Source organism: Mus caroli, chromosome 8, assembly GCF_900094665.2.
Source record: "Mus caroli chromosome 8, CAROLI_EIJ_v1.1, whole genome shotgun sequence".
Taxonomy (NCBI): Eukaryota; Metazoa; Chordata; class Mammalia; order Rodentia; family Muridae; genus Mus; species Mus caroli.
Window position 1 is genome coordinate 96,751,711 of NC_034577.1, and position 11,799 is coordinate 96,763,509.

An 11,799-nucleotide genomic window follows, 5' to 3' on the forward strand; every position below is an offset into this window, starting at 1 on the left:
TGGTTGTGAGCCACCATGTGGTTGCTGGGATTTGAACTCTGGACCTTCGGAAGAGCAGTCGGGTGCTCTTACCCACTGAGCCATCTCACCAGCCCTAAAGTTTTCTTTGTGTGTGTGTGTGTGTCTGTGTATGAGTGTCTGTAGCTACCATATACGTTCCTGATGCCCTCATAGGCCAGAAAAGGGTGTCAGATACCCTGGCACTGGAGTTACAGACAGTTGCAATCTGCCATGTGGGTTCTGGGAACCAACCCAGGTCCTCTGAATGAACTGCTGAGCCATCTCTCCAGACCCAGTTGTTGCATCTTTTACATTTAAACTTTTTATTTTGTTTTGTTTTGTTGTTTTTCGAGACAGGGTTTCTCTGTATAGCCCTGGCTGTCCTGGAACTCACTTTGTAGACCCGGCTGGCCTCGAACACAGAAATCCGCCTGCCTCTGCCTCCCAAGTGCTGGGATTAAAGGCATGCGCCACCACGCCCCGCTGACAAGCACTTCTTGAATCCAGTGCTCAAAACAGGGAGCTGCAAGGGAATGGGTATTCAATAAAGATGTGCTTGACTGGAGCTGGAGGCATAGTTCAGAGGCCCCATGCTGTTCTAGCATCCTAGTGTGCCCAAGGAGAGGGAACAAGGGAGGGGGGAGAAGGGGAGAAAGGGAAAAGGCATAGGGAATATGAGAGAATCTAATAAACTGGATGGATCATGTCATATCCCATACATGTTCTCAATAGGTACAAAGACAACAGAAAATTCACATGTATCCTTAGGCCTAATACTAGTGGTTCTCTCGATCTGTGGGTCCTCTGGGGGGAGGTCAAAAGATCCTTTCACAGGGATCACCCAAGACCACTGGAAAAAACATTTACATTGCAATTCACAGCAGCAGGAAAGTTACAGTCATGAAGTAGCAACAAAAAAAATTTTATGGTTAGGGGTCACCACAAGTGGAACTGTATTAAAGGTGTGAGAACTCGGAAGGTTGACAATCACTGTCTTATACCAAAGTAAAGCCTTTTGTCTATTGTTAACACATTGCCCTTTCATCTGGTGATTTTTCTGGGGTAAACTTCCCCCTCCTCCTTCTTAAGACCAGGTCTTGCCATACAGCTCAGATTGGCTTCCAATTCCTGATCCTTCTGCCTCAACCTCTCAAATGCTGGGATTACAGGTGTGTACCACCACACTTGGCTATAACACCAACTTTATTTTTTTGGTGTCACTACAGATCCACTTGAAATCCTCACACAAGTTAGATAAATTATTCTACCACGGAGTTACAATGACACCCCTTTTGTCAGCATGGACACCATTTGACAGATTGGCACTTTGCTTCTCTGTCATGTTCAGGTGCCCAACCCTTAAGAATTTGAAATTATTCTTAGGAATCTGCTCCCACCAAAGAGGCTGAGGGACAGGTTCTAAAATATGGTGACATCATCAAAACCATATGCTAAACTGGGCAGCTACCTGCTAAAAGGTTCTGACCAATCTCCATGGACTACAAACCTAGGTGAAAGTCCCTGGGAAGGACCCTTGTGGGGGCTATTCCTGGTTGTCAACTTGACTATATCTGGAATGAACTACAATCCAGAATTGGAGGGTACTCTTGTGATCCAGATCTTGAGGCCAGAAAACACAAGTTCCTGACCTGGATCTTGACATGGAGATCTTGAGGCATAGTAGCCATGAAAAGCTTAGGCCCAGGCAAGGTCATACATGCCTTTAATCTCAGGAGACTGAGGCGACTGAGTTCAAGGTTTGCATGGAACAAAACAAGTCCCAGATCCTGACTTGGTGGTACACACTTTTAATCTGGGCCACACCTTCTGCTGGAGGCCTCTATAGGGTCACTGGAAGAAGGAAGATTCATTCTTCTTTGACTGCTTGCACTTACTTGCCAGCACATCTGTTGGACTTACTTCTACAAAAGACTAGCTTCAACAACTAGCCTCGTGGAACTGAGCAACTACTAGATTCTTGGAGTTCCTACCCGCAGCTGCCCATTGGTGGGTTAATTGGACTACAGACTCTAAGTCATCACAATAAATTCCCCCTTCCTTACATTAAAAAAAAAAAAAAAAAAGGTATATGTGGTGTGTGTAGGGGATAATGGTGAAATGACTCACCAGGTAAGAGTGCTTGCTTGTATAATTTCTTTTAAAATAAGGGGGCAGCCGGGCATGGTGGTGCATGCCTTTAATCCCAGCACTCGGGAGGCAGAGGCAGAGGCAGGTAGATTTCTGAGTTCGAGGCCAGCCTGGTCTACAAAGTGAGTTCCAGGACAGCCAGGGCTATACAGAGATACCCTGTCTCGAAAAACCAAAAACCAAAAAACAAAAAACAAAAGTAAAGGGGCATCTTTATAATTTTTCCTAAATGACAACCTAACGATACTAAACATATATATTTTTTCTAGTCTATATCACATTCTAGAATATTCTAAAACTATCCTTTACAAGTCAGGAATAGTGGTTCATGTCTGTAATCCCAGAAGGAAAGATATGAGGGATGACTATAAATTCAAATTGAGGCCACCTTGGGCTAAAAAGTGGGTAAAAGGCCAGCCAGGGCTATATAGCAAGACCCTATCACAAAACAAAACAAAATACCCCCAAACCCCAATTATTCATAAAAATAAAACACAGGGGCTGGCAAGAAGGCTTAGCTGGTAAAGGTATCTGCCACCGAGCCTGATAAGTTCCATCCTCAGGACCCACAAGGTAAAAAGAATTTACTTCTGAAAGTTGTCCCTTGACCTCCACACATAAGCATGCTCACTCCCAATTAATGAATACATAAATAATACCCAGTTTTCTTTATCAATTTTCTGCATAGGGTGATTGTGGTTAGTACTTCAGGGAACAAATCTGCTTTTTTTTTTTTTTGGTAGCTTTCTTCAGACACACCAAAAGAGGGCATCAGATCCCATTATAGATGGTCATGAGCCACCACTGGGAATTGAGCTCAGGACCTTTGGAAAAACAGTCAGTGCTCTTTAACCACTGAGCCATCTCTCCAGCCCAACAAATCTACTCTTATTTTTCAGTTCTGGGGATTAAATCCAGGGCCTCAAACATGTGAGGTAGTCTGCTTCTGAGCCGTATTCCTTAGAATCTACTCTTATTATCCTGTCTCTCATCATATGTGTCTTCCCTCTCAGCTTGTCTCTTTCTAGCTTGAAATGGCTTGTTCTTTGGTTTGGCTTTCCTTTAGGACATCAGGATTTCCTATAGGAAAGAAAACATCCTTTAGTTCTTTCCTATGTGTTTTCAGCATTTTCTCAGCTGATAGAACAGCACAGAGGTTTTTTTGTTTTTTGTTTTCCAGAAAGCAGTCCTAAGGTTACTTGGACCCTATTCCTGGCTTCTGATACCTCAGAGGTCATACATAGTAACTACAGCTGAAGTGTTTTTTTTTTTTCTCCCTTCTTTCCAAAGACAATGCCTTTATTTGCCCACACATCAGCTATTATTGTAAATTACTCTAAGGTGATCTGAGATAAAGTGTCAAATATTTCACACATTTAAAAAACAGTATTTAATATAAGGCAAGTAACTAGGGCTACGAGTGAAAAACGGTGCCCAGATATTGAGAAACCAAACTATCCCTTTTTTCATGTCTGTATTCAAGAAGCTGAATGCAGACCAGAAAAGTGACTTAATGGTTAGTAGCACTGGCTGCTCTTCCAGAGGACCTAGGGTTAGCATCCACATGGTGGATTATCACGTTCTGTTAACTCCAGTTCCAAGGGATGTATCTCCCCTCTTCTGGCCTCCATGGGCACTGCATACACATGGTACACAGACACACACATGTAGGCAAACACTCATATAGATAAAAAACACACACACTTTAAAAGCTGAATGGTACTGGAGAAAAAACACAGACTGGGTCATCTGGTTTAACTTTACACTCATGATCACAAGCCTTAAATGGGCACGAGCCTTAAGTAGGGCTGTCCTACTAAGAACTCAGGTTTCCTCCCTCCTACATTTGCACACCCCTGCACACCCGGGTGTTTTCACCTTGGTTACCCTTATAGTCAATGGGGCCTTCCTTTCCAAGGCCATTTCTCCTGGTTCCCATACATCCTCCCATTGATTTCAGTCTTTTAAGATCAAGCAAGCTTCCCTTTCCCTGCATCACTTCTGATGGGTCATAAAAATGCTTGGGAATAATAGCATCCTTTTTTTTTTTTTTTTTTTTTTTTGAGACAGGGTTTTTCTGTATATCCTTGGCTGTCCTCAAACTCAGAAATCCGCCTGCCTCTGCCTCCCAAGTGCTGAGATTAAAGGCATTCGCCACCACTGCCTGGCAATACCATCCTTTTAGTTAGGTTTTGTGTGTGTGTGTGACGGGTTTCTCTGTGTAGCACTGGCTGTAAGTAACTCCCTCTGCAGAGCAGGCTGGCCTTAAACTCAAAGTGATCTGGTTGCCTCTACCTCCCAAGTGTTAGGATTAAATGTGTAAGCCATCACCACCTGACCCCCTCTACCACCTTTTAGAACATTCCCAGAGTTGAGATGATGCTCAAGGGCAGAGCCCATGGCCCTGGGTTGGATTCCTACCACCCAAAGGGAGACAAAACAAAACTCCCCCCTGACCTCACATCCTTCTGCACCTATTCCCCAATGTCTGCTCCACCCGCAGCAGAACTCAGGCTGCCTTCATGCACTGCCTCTATTTCCTTACTCTCTTGTTTACTTTTTAACCCATTCTACTCAGGTTAACCTCTTCAGTTAATCCATATGAGTCAAGCCAAAGTCACCATGATCTTTCCCAGCTATCTCCAAGGTAACAAACTCAATAGCTAAGCCTCTAGCTGAATTGTACCGGAACTCTCAGCGTCTGAAAACCAGAAACCTCTCTTCCTGCCTCAAACTTACTTCTGTTCTTGGGTTCTACAACCCAACACTCTTGACTTGTCTTTCTGTTTACTTCCTTGTCTGTTATCCTCTTTCTAATCTTGGACTTTCTCTTCTATCTTTCCTCTAAGTCCAGTCATGGAGGGAAGCTCCACAACAGTGGGTGAATGGGCTCAAGATGTTTAAACACATTTGCTTTAGTTGCTGACATCTGAACATTGGGATCTTACATGCTTTTAACTTTCCGATTCTTTTGGGGGGGAATAAACAATATCTATTGATAATGGACCAGCATTCCCACAACACAGCCTAGATGTACATGAATAGGGCAGAAGCTTGCTGCCAGGTGCATTTGTTATCCAAACAGCTAAAGCAAGAGAACTGGGACTACAGTCCCTAGTCACATTCCAAGGCTACGGGGGGGGGGGGGGGGGGGGGCGGGGAGAGAAGATTATTAGAGCACCTGCCAATAGGGTCTTCCCGGGAAAGGGAAGGGATTAAGTACCACCGACTGGGAACCGAAATAAAAAGAACAGTCTTAAAAACAGACGTTCACGGTGCCAAATACAGCTAAAGACGACTGCTGTGTTGTGGTCTGCTATATCTCCGGACTGAGGTGACTCTGTCCCGGTTCTCTTAATTTCACATTCGGTTTTCTAAGGCCCTTTTCTTGGGAGGAAGACTATTTAAGATCCCCTGGCGAAGCCCCGAGCAGTTGATCTTGAGCACTGGGCAAGTGTCGGAGAAGTGAGAGAGTGCGGGAACTCACTGCTTTTGACTCGGCGGCGGGACAGGGTGCAGAGCTAACCCCGGGTGGGAGGAGACCGGGCAGGGTCGAACCCTGGCGCTTCCTCGACCCCCACGGCCCCAGCCCCGCGCGCTTACTTCGGCTCCCCGTCGTCCTCCCGCCCTTCGCAGCTTGGAGGGAAAATGAGCGAGCTAAGGAAATCAGGGCAACTAGGCGGAGACCCGATCGCCCAGAAGCCGCCAGCCTCCGCCCAGGGAAGCCCCACCCCAATGGGAACCAGGCCGCCTCCGCGCCGCCGGCAGAGCCCACGCGCGACCGGGCGAGGGCGCGGGAGGGCGCGTGCGGCGTGACGCCGCGCCTCGCGGCGCATCCCCGTGACGCCATCGCGCCGGCTTTTGAAAGTTGGCGCCCGGGGCCGCCTCCCATGCTGCCCTGCGCCAACCCCTCCCCTCACCTTTCCTCCCCCGCCCTCGTCGCCGCCGGCCGGCCCCCCCCACCCGGCTCTTCCCTTATCAGCACCCGCGGCCCCGGCAGCGCCGACGCAGGCGCACTGCACCGCGCCGCCGCCATTTTGTGTCCGAGCCTGTGGAGCGATTAAACCGTGCGCGGAGCTGCTTCTTTGGCGGCAGCGGCGACCAGCAGCAGCCGGTGCGGGCGCGCGGAGCTGGCCGGGGACGCCAGGTGGCCGGAGCGGTGGAGCGGCGGCGGAGCGGGCGCCGCGGGGGGTGTGGCGCGAAGGTAAAGGGGGCCCGGGGTGGAGGAGGTTTCGCGGGCCGCCTCTAGGTGTCACGATGGGGCCGCTCCGGTCGGCGCTGGCTGCAGCCCGGCGCCAGCGCCAGCGCCGCCGCCGGGGGGTGTTTGTCTCCCTCTACCGTCCCTGCTGCGGCGCGGCCGCCGCCATTGCCCGGCGCCGCCGCCAGGGCCTGGCCAACCCCCTCCACGCCCGCCCGCCCGCTAAGCTTCCCTCCTCCCAACATGGTAGGCCTCTGGCGGCAGTGGCGACAGAGGCCTGCGCGCTCGGCGACTCCATTTTCCTTCCTTTGTCTCTACCCTCGAGGCCGGCTTTTGGCCCGACTGATCTTCGGGCCACGGCCCGCCCTCTGCCCCTCCCGCGACGGATACCCCTTACCGAGGCTGGACCCTCGGAGGCTCGGTTGCCGCCGCTTGCTTCGCCTAGGGGTTCTGAACCCTCGGCCGGCCGCTTAGCCAGGTCCCGGAACCGTGTGGGTGTCGGGTCCCGACCGACGCGCCTCAGACTCCCCATCTCCAAGTCCAGCCGGTCCCGGAACCTACCCGATCGCCCTGCGTTGCTTCTCCAGCAGCTGGGGTGCTCTCTAGTCTCTCGTAGTCCGATCGTCCCCGCTGCCGGTCTCCGTCGCCTCCGAGTGTCGCAGGCGGCGCTGCTGTGGCTGCGAGCAGAGGGGACCCCTGAGCTGCCGAGAGCTCCCTCTGCAAGGCTGGCTGAGCTGCTCGCGCCTCGACGCCGCCCGAGCGGGCGGGGGAACGCGCGCTCGCCGCCCCCGCCGGGCCCCGCTGCGCCCCCAAACTCACGCCAGGGCATCGCGCGGGACCCGACCGGTGCGGCCCCCAATGGTGCGCGGAAAAACACACGAATTCCTGCACCAAAGTAGTTTTTCTCCAGCTGTATTCGCACTCTTTGAGCTCCTTGAAACGATAGCAGTCAGACTTGGTGCGCTCAGAAATCTCAAAAGGGACTGAAACTTAATTTCACTCTCAAGTGATGTGATAAACTCATAAATTCGGGAGCATGGGCTGGTTACGATGGTACAGGCGACGCTGGAGTTTGCCTCCTATTTAAAATGTCCTGACGCTAACTTTGCACTCCACTTAGTACCTGATGCTCTAGGGCTAGGCTAAGACAGTTCAGCCCCTCTCTCGAGATTGTGCAAACCGATCTAATGCGCCAATAAGGTAGAATGAACTTATTCATGACTGGACTGGTAATTTTACTGTTGGGTGAAATGTGAGGGTTGATGTTGTAATTGAGTCCTGGGTCACTTGCAGCAGATGGTTTATAAATTTCTGTGCCTAATGTAACCACTCTTTAGTATCTGACTTCCTGTATTGAGTTTAGCATTAAGTAAACATTAGCAAAGAGACTTAATACTTTTTTGGAGTTTAGATCAACTAAGAAAGCTAAAATTCCAAGGCGTCCATAGGCAGGAAAAGAAATTAAACAGGGTATTTATCCTGGCGTTAAGTCTTTTGCATTTAAAAGCTTCCTTTGATAAATTGCTGGAGTAACCTTTTAGTACCCACTCTAACACGGATTTTCTTACCAATTAGCCACTGATGTGTGGCTTAGGTTCTTGAGAAAAAAATCTAGGTTGACATTTTCAGAAAGAAAAGATGATGAGGTGCTTTAACACACCAACACACACACACACACACTGTCTCTGTAGCTCTGGCTGTCCTTGGAACTCTGTAGACCAGGCTGACCTCAAACTCAGATTCACCTGCTTCTCTTTCTTCCTAGTGCTATGGTTAAAGATGTACTCCAACCACTCACTCACTTCCACCATCTTGATGCTAAGAAAGATTGTGTTGTTTACTGTGTGTGATTTCAGTTTGGAGGTCTTGGCAACCCACATTGTATGCAACTCTTTGAACATTCCCCAACCTTTCTGCTCTCCATAAATGAACCCAGGATTCTCTGGCTGGTTAGGCCACACTAGCCACACATTGAAATCCTATGAAACTGTTTTCGTGATGCTTGGGCATTCTATGCAAGTGTTCTTTCTGCCTTTGCACTGTGTTCTTAGTCATTTCAGCAGCACCTCATTCCTTTTTTAATTCTCCAGAATGTTCTTCCTCACCTTCTCTCTTTAGTAGTAGTGTAGAGTGCCAGCTTTGTAGAACTTTCTTTTTAAAATGTATTAAGCCAAACTATGTAATTTATTATATTCTTAGAGTTTTACTGTCAAGTTTGTGTTTGACAAGTGCCATATTTTGTTATTAAAAGAAGCTGCACAAGTTCCCAATGGTAGTGAATGACAGTGTTTCAGAAGTAGAGGCAGGAGCATAGGAGTTCAAGGTTATCCTTGGCTTTGTAGCAAATATAAGGCAACCCTTTGCTGCTTGAGATGCCTTAGCAGATCAGAGTGGTTGGGATTTGTTTTTGTAGCACCGGGGTTTGAACTCAGTGCCCTGGGTAAGGTAGGCAAGTGCTCTCTGAACTATTTCTTTAGCCCCTTTCTAGTTTTGAGGTAAAGTCTCTTTAAATTGCCTGGGTTGGCCTTGAATTTACTGTGTAGTTTAGGTAGACCTCCCACTTTCAATCCTCCTAATTCCGAAATACCTGGGATTACAAGCTTGAATCCAGATACATTTAAAGTTAGAGCGGGTCAGGATTGAGTGGCTAAATTTAGTCCCCAATACTATTGGAACAAATAAATAGCAAATATTAGCAAAGTACAATGATTCCTTTGAAAATGTCATGAAATGTGTTGTTTTGTATACTTATGATTTTTAAAAATGGAAAGGAAACAACTAAGTCTATAAGGAAAATAAATTGGAGGAGGGGAATTAATGCAAGATAACCCAAAGGGACTACTTTTTTAAAAACTATTTTTGTTGGGTATAGTGTCACATATCTTTAATCCCAACTCTTGAAAGGCAGAGATAGGCTAACCTTTGAGTTTAAGACTAGCCTGTACTACTTAGAGAGATCCTGTCTCAAATCAAAAAGACAAACAAAACAAAACAAAACAAAGGTTTTTAAGTTTTTGTTGTTTTTATTTTGAGATAGTGTTCCACTATTTAGCTCTGGCTAGCCAGGAACTGGCTGTGTAGAACAGACTAGATTACCCACTCAGATCCACCTGCTTCTAACCATGACTAAAGATATGAGTCACCATGTTCAGTGGCCTTTGTGTGTGTGAAAGTCAGGACAACACTGTAGAGTCCATTTTCTCCTTTCTTTTTGGAGCTCTGGTTGATCTAGAACTTGCTATGCAGACTAGGTTGTTGCTGAACAGATCTGCCTTCCAAGGGCTGAGAGTGAAGTCTTGGGCCATATCACAGCTGACTTCTTGGAGATCCTTCCCCTACACTCTTTTTCTTTTCTTTTTTCTTTTCTTTTTTTGGTCTGTAACCATAGCCCTGTCTGTCCTGGAACTGACTTATGTAGCCCAGGCTGGCCTCACACCGCTTGATCTGTTTACTTCTAGCTCTTTAGTGTCGGGATTAAAACCCTGGGGTTTTACTTGGATTCTCAATTCAGGCTATTAGGCTTTCCTGGAAATAGATTTTACCCACAGAGTCATCTTGCCTAGCCTAAGGATTTAATTTACTTAAATCAATAATGTGACACAGTTACACTAATGTCTGCATATATAAGAAAATCCTGCTTACTTAAGAGTAGTTAAAAAATTCTTAGGGGTCTCTCCAACCTTGTAAGAAAATTTAAGAGGTGCAAGAGTTAACCTTAAGGTATGTTCTAAAGAGTTTTAAGATTTTTAAAAAAGATGTCCAGAATTAAAGGAACCCAACTGGGACTAATGACTGGCTTGGGAGTTCTTGGCAGACTCCATATGTGGCTGACTAATGCTGTAGGGAGGAGTCTTAGGACAGAATCTTGAACAGTTGTACTTACTGGCAGAAAGTTTCCTTTTGAGCCTTTTTTCTGGGATGCTGCTAGTATCACAGCCATCCCACATTGTCATCTTTACAGGCACCATCTCTTTTTCTTTAATGTAGGAACTCTGACTTGGCCATCTTTATATCCTATTTACATGTCTTGACTGGAGATGGCTTCAAACTGTTGATAAAAATAGATCCTTCAAATAACTTAAGACTAGTGTCCAGGTTTCAGAAGAATAATAGAAACAAATATGTATAATGTTGCAGATAGCTGCTCTCAGATATATAGACTTGTCATAGCCCATTAATTTTCAAAAACACCTAAAGCCAAGCATGGTGGTGGTACAAGCCTGTTATCGCAGCACTCAGGAGGCTGAGGCAGGAGGATCATGAGTTTGAGACCATCTTCGTCCATATAATGATTCCTGTCTCAATACTAAAAACAAAACAAAAAGAAACCCCCTCTGCAAATGGAGAAATAGATCAGTAGTTAAGAACACTTGCTAACAGAACCAAGGATCCAGGTTGTCTTCCATCACCTACATGGTGGCTCACAACCATCTCTAACTCCTGTTTAGAGATATTCACTATCCTGACTTCTGGCCTCCATGTACTTAAGTACATGTAGGCAAAACGCTCATTCAAAAAATAAAAACAAATCTCTTTGATTTTTTTTTTTTAATTTGTTTTTTTCTTAAAGATAAAATAAGCTAGTTGTGAGACAGGTTGCAGAATATAGTCGTGGTTGGCCTAGAAACTGTGATGTAGATAGAATAAACTAGCCTCAAACTTCAAGCCTTTGTCCTGCTTCTGCCTCTCAAGTATTGGAATTACAGGCTTATATCACCCTATGTTGTTGGGAGAGAATACCATATGGACTTTCAGTGGTTTTTGTTGTTGTTTTAGTGGTTCAGTACTTTAATGTAAAGATGAAGCAGTTTATAAACTATTAACATATACTTAGGGAGAAGTATATTTTTCATACACTTGGTCTTTATTCTGGAATAACTTAATTTTTTTTCAGGGATGTAAATTCTATTCCCTTTGGTAATATGGACTTCAATATGAAATTGTTTCTTGGATTAAAAATAAGTTTATGACAAGCTAACTCCTAACAAAGAGTCATGCCATATCTATATCTTGAGGGGTTTTTGGTTTTGGTTTTTATTTGTTTTTAAATTTTATTTATTTTTATTTTATATACATTGGTGTTTTGACTGCATGTATGTCTTCCTGAGGGTGTTATATCCCCTAAAGCTAGAGTTACAGATGATTTTGAGCTGCCCATGTAGGTGCTGGGAATTGAACCCAGGTCCTCTAGAAGAGCAGCTAGTGCTCTTAACTGTTGAGCCATCTCCTCAGTCCATTATCATGAATTTTAAAGGTATTATATCCGTCTTATTGAGCTAGTTAAATTATGAGATGGATTTTTTTGTTATACCTTATATATCTTCTTCACTTTGTAGACCAGGCCACTTTGTAGACCAGGCTGGCCTTGAACTCAGAGATCCACCTGCCTCTGCCTTCCGAGTGTTGGGATTAAAGGCATGCGCCACCATGCCCGGCATATATCATTTTCTTTT

At 45.9% G+C, this 11,799-nt stretch overlaps 1 protein-coding gene and 1 long non-coding RNA gene across 6 annotated transcripts in view; one reads left to right on the forward strand and one right to left on the reverse strand.

Annotated features, from left to right (window-relative positions):
* LOC110300903 overlaps nt 1-7,296 on the reverse strand; it is a 13,200-nt gene extending 5,904 nt beyond the window's left edge. Inside the window, exon 1 of the long non-coding RNA XR_003837403.1 lies at nt 6,908-7,296. This is a non-coding gene — a long non-coding RNA (uncharacterized LOC110300903). The remainder of the gene's footprint in view (nt 1-6,907) is intronic.
* Nucleotides 6,153-11,799, forward strand: part of Ctcf (CCCTC-binding factor) — a 48,770-nt gene continuing 43,123 nt past the window's right edge. For 4 of the 5 annotated variants that reach the window (XM_021170025.2, XM_021170028.2, XM_021170026.2 and 1 more), the window contains exon 1: nt 6,153-6,352. The gene's annotated coding sequence lies outside the window, so the exon portion shown is untranslated. Of the gene's footprint in view, nt 6,353-6,520; nt 6,593-11,799 lie in introns of those variants that run through there. The other variant, XM_029480573.1, reaches the window with a different exon arrangement.